This window comes from Papaver somniferum, chromosome 1 (genome assembly GCF_003573695.1).
Source record: "Papaver somniferum cultivar HN1 chromosome 1, ASM357369v1, whole genome shotgun sequence".
NCBI lineage: Eukaryota > Viridiplantae > Streptophyta > Magnoliopsida > Ranunculales > Papaveraceae > Papaver > Papaver somniferum.
In genome coordinates, this window is record NC_039358.1 from 140,792,958 (window position 1) to 140,797,923 (window position 4,966).

General features: G+C 36.1%; 1 long non-coding RNA gene across 1 annotated transcript; it reads right to left on the reverse strand.

Annotated features, from left to right (window-relative positions):
* Positions 1-1,794: 1,794 nt before the first annotated feature.
* LOC113333159 lies at positions 1,795-4,966 on the reverse strand. The gene is made up of 7 exons (XR_003351825.1): positions 4,379-4,966; positions 4,127-4,234; positions 3,889-4,048; positions 3,631-3,796; positions 3,291-3,531; positions 3,038-3,188; positions 1,795-2,938 (listed from the first exon to the last, which is right to left on the reverse strand). It is a non-coding gene; the product is annotated as an uncharacterized LOC113333159 (long non-coding RNA).

Here is a 4,966-nt window from a genome sequence, read left to right on the forward strand (position 1 = left end):
CAATTTTTTTTTGTAACATCAAAAAAAATTACCGCCAGTCAACATTGACCTGGTCAAAATTAGTCAATGTTAACCAATTTTGACTAGGTCAGTATTGTCCGGCAGTACGTTTTCTGCCGGAATTCCAAATACCTGTACAAACCTTTAAAACCACCCAGATTCAACAATAATTGCTTCAATCAATAATGTATATCAACATTCATCCAGTTCTATTAAGAAAAAATACAATTTTTTCTAAGTACCTAAACAAAATTCTGTTAAGCTTCAAATTCTGATAAGTACCTAAACACTCTTTTACATTCATTTTATAATGGGCAAGTTTTCATCGTGCTTGCTCCCTTGCATTCAAATTCAAGTTTCATAATTCATACTCAATAATTGTTTTCTAAAAACGAATAAAAGTGTTTACACAACCACGTGTTACTTGCACTAGGTTTTAAGATTGATTCAAGAAAGTTAATACTCACTGCTCTTGGTGCCTCCTTTACTACCAGTTTATCCTTGTGTTTATCTATTGCTTTAGTTGCTGCATAAACACCAACGAAGCCAACCATTCAATCCCTTAAGCTTTTATCAGTTGGTTAAGCTTTGATCACTCCAGTTGCATCAAGCAACGCCTTCCATGCATTTTCTGTGAAAATTTTAGTCCACATTGAATCAGTTGAAACATCCAAAAACAAATTACAGATGAAAGAAGAACATGATGACCAGGAGAATGCTAAACTACATGAAACAGCTGAAAATTTTACCATTATTTGAACCTGAGTTTGGGCCAAAAGTTGTAGAACTTGTTCCTCCAATTCAGCCTCTTCCAATTCCTCAAGTTCAGATTCCAATTCTTCCTACAACCAACAAAGATAACCATCACTGTCTGATCAAGGTTAATTTTAATCTTAACAAATACAAATAAAATGCAAAAGGTTACCTCATCAAAGTCGGCAGCTGCTCTAACAGGGTTTGACAAAGCTTCATGAACCTGCTTCATGTTCTCAGTATGCTCATTAATCTCATCCATCGTCTTGTCTACATCATAAGTGTTTCTGTAATACAGTTCAAACAAACTAGTTACTTGCAAAGTGATATTCGTGCTCAAATAGACTAGTTACTTGGAAGAAAACAAAATAACTAACAAGAAAATGCATATCCCAGGTGAACCCTTCATATGGACGCACAACCAGCACTTTCCAATATATATTACTCTGATCTTGGAGAATATCTATTCTAAGTAAAGAAACATATTTCTTAACTAAAAAACGAATAATAGAGAAAGTATGAATGATGAACAAGCTTAAGCCAGGTACTTTATTACCTAACGGCTTCAGACTACACAACAGTACTGATCGAATTTTGTATAGTGGTAAGAAAGGTTGTCGTTCACTCGGACTTTGTTGGATTGATTTTAAGTTTTAATAAAATAAAAATACTACAAATAAGAAAATATATATACAAATTTTTTCACAGGATGAAGAGAGACCGGGACTCGGGATTCCACTGTTTTTCATGTTCATGGGATTCATAAATTAATCCTAGACATTTATAGCTCAAAACAAAAGAAACAATAACTCTATTCTTTGCCAAAGTAGATTTCGTAAAAGATCAATTGTAAATTACAAGCATAGTGTATCTAAAGCATCTAAGACTAAGCATACACTATCGAACAAGATAACAATTGATTAATAGAAATCATAAATCATTTAAAATTTGTGCAAAAAGTAAATAAGGAATTTATTAAATTACCTCAAGGATGAAATACAACTTCCTCCGTCGTCCCAGTGATGGGTTCTAGCTCCACATGGTGAAAACACACTCAAATGAATTTTTCATTGCTCAAAAAGGTGTTTGCAAGGAGAAAAGGTATAAAGCAGTGTGTTTGTTACAGTTATAATTGTTACAGAACCCACTGTTACAAAGAAACACTAACAGACTGTTGCGAACTGGATTAAGTGTTACAGAAATTGTTACAAAGATAATCAAATTTGAAAGTGAAGGCAACGGTTCTGCGACTGTCTATATGTGTTGTTTTGTGTTCTTTCTCTTCTTCTTCGTTGCAGCAATGGTGATTGTCTGCAACTCGATTCTAAGCCTTTGTTTTCTCCCCTAACTCTCCATCCCCCTTTTCTGCTCCACCAGTACGCTATATATACTCGTCAGGACCAAGGATTACTCCTCAAAACTCCAAAAGATCTCCCATAACTCGACAGTAAAGAAAATTAATCTCGTCAATAATATCTTTCCTTTCTCTCCTTTTCACGCGTTGGTTTTCTGCCAGAACACTCCCAGTATGCTTCTTACTCATCGCTGATGCTGTCAAACACACTCAGCCACCCAAATCAACCAAGAATAACAATAATCTCGAGAATATCTCACGGGAGAATATTCCTCTCTGTTTTGTTAAATCCACGTAAACTTTGCTATTTTCTCGAAACCAAAGGATTTACCAGACCTGTTTCATCATCACAGGCCCAAACAAAGCCTTTCCCATGAAAATCTCCAAGTAAATCTCTGCCCAAACTTTCCCAGAAAACCCGAGAAAACTAGCCTCTCCTGTTTTGTTGGGAAACAATATCCAGCCAAATTTCAGCGATTCTAAAGCCCATACCATCTCTGTTAGGTCAAAATAAGTCGTCCCCAAGAGTTTCAGCGCTCTAGTCTCCTTCTAACATCTCCAATTTACAATCCCTAATTCTGGTCCGTGAAGCTCAAATATTCCTGCCAATTTTTAGATTCAAACGAAGAAGAAAGGGGAGTCCCCCTATCTGGATACGGTGTCTCTTTAGCAGCTGCCCACCAGTGGGGTGTAAATAACAGCTAGTGTGCCCCTTAGTAATTGGGTGTCCCTTATCCAAACTGAGAGTCAGGGTAACAAATCTCCTCCGGGGTTCCAAATAGCACTTTTTGAGCCGAATTTTACACACATGTTTATTTTCTCTAAAAACACCTACACATACACAAAAACACCACAATTAGTTCAAAATCGAGTCCCAACAATATATAGTATTGAGATCGAATTAGACACAAAAATGTGTCCATCAAGTACCTTAAATCATTCTCGTACAACAACTTAAATCATTCTCGTACAGCAACAATTCTCCTTTAATCAAGTTATGCACATTCCTCCCATTTGGATGATTCTTGAGATCGCCCGAACATTTGCGAAGGGCGTCAACTAGTTGGCGTAATGCCTTTCCCTGTCAAACACAATATTTAAAATTCAGATCAATGCTATCCAAAGTTATATGTCTGTAAAATTTTCATAAATGCAGTAGAAATAGCTAGATAACACTGCGTACCTTACTAAGCTTTAAGGGCTTTCTGGACGACATAGTTGCCAAACTTATCTTGAGCGAGTTCAACAAGTTGATTACAATCACAGAAGAGTTGCGAAACTATAACATTGGTAGCATTCGATTCGATACATTTTTCTACAACATTACTGCCTTAGAAATTCGAAATAAGTGTCCCCTAAGGTTATTGCATATAAGGTTGGCAGTATTAGGATGGCGCTCTAGTACATGTTGCACCACAAAATTCCTGCAAAGTACACAAAACAATAACACATCAAATACTTTCCAGATCAAAGGAAACTAACCAGAATTTTTGAACTGAGATATTATGTTCAGACTCTAGTACCCGTATTCGTGTGCAGAAAGGGACACAACCTGGTCTATGATGATTGATAGCAGCTGAAACTTGTCTATGGATTCAATAACAGCTTTGAGAGAGAAACATCCTTGTTCTGTAGTAGCAAAGCTTATTCGCAGTTTATCACTGCTATTTCGTATAGATCCCCCAAGTACTGTCAGAGACAACAATATTTCGAGTAAGACACATCCCTGAATCCGAAACATGAATGTCATGGAAATCACAAAAAGGATATAGTTTACTCACCATATTTTTCACATGTTTGCAAAGTTTTTGAACTACTTGGCTTCCCTTCTGGTTCGACATGACAGAAAATAGGCAAGGCTTCATAAACCGCAACACGTAAACGATCAAAATAGGATTTTCCATGAGTAGTTTGATCATTAGATGTTCCATCGCATGAGACCTGAAAGAATACGAAACAACAATAAATTAACATAACACTGACAATCATCAAAACAAACCATGTCTATCGATTCTATACCTCTACAACAGTTGGACAAGAAGTCCTACTTCCACCTGAAACCCTTCTACCAACATATACTTGACCAAAGCCTCCTTTACTTAACTTTTTACTCAATTTTATCGTAACCTACAACAACAATTCAACAAATTACAGCACAATCACATTTCACATAACATAAAAGTCTTCACAATAATGCTTAAATACACAAATGGTAAACACAATCACAAGTCACAGAACATAACAACCTTCTATTAGGTAAAGAAAGTTTACCTTAAATCAAATTCCAAACCTTAACCATCGGTTTCATCTTCAATTACCATCATCTATACTCAGAACCATCATTTCAAAACATCGATTCACTTCTCAAATCACCAAACCCAGTCTTTGATTTCTTCCCATCTATCACTAATTGAACCTTAAATCAATTTCCAAACCCTAACTCCCTCTTCCTGATTTACCCTATCCTCTGTAACCGGAGTTAATACAACTCTACCGTCTCCTCCTTATGTTATTCAATCCACCAATTCCTCCTTCGATTTTGCACAAACTCAATACTAACTGCAGAAACCCTAACTCTATTTCTTACTGATTCGTCGTTATTCAATCAATAATAAACCTAACCAAAACCAAATTCACAACCTCGGTAACAACTTCCTGATTCATTTACTTCTCCAGATTTCTTCTTAATTGATATGAACGATTTCTCAGTTCATTCTTTTGAGAAGAAAAAAATCGAAGAACAACGAAAAAGAAGAAGTTCAGAAGAAAGAAAACGAAGAACAACGAAGAAGAAGAGAAATGAGTTTATCTTCGATACTGTTTCTTATGAGAGATCGAGAGAGAGGGAGAGGAACGATG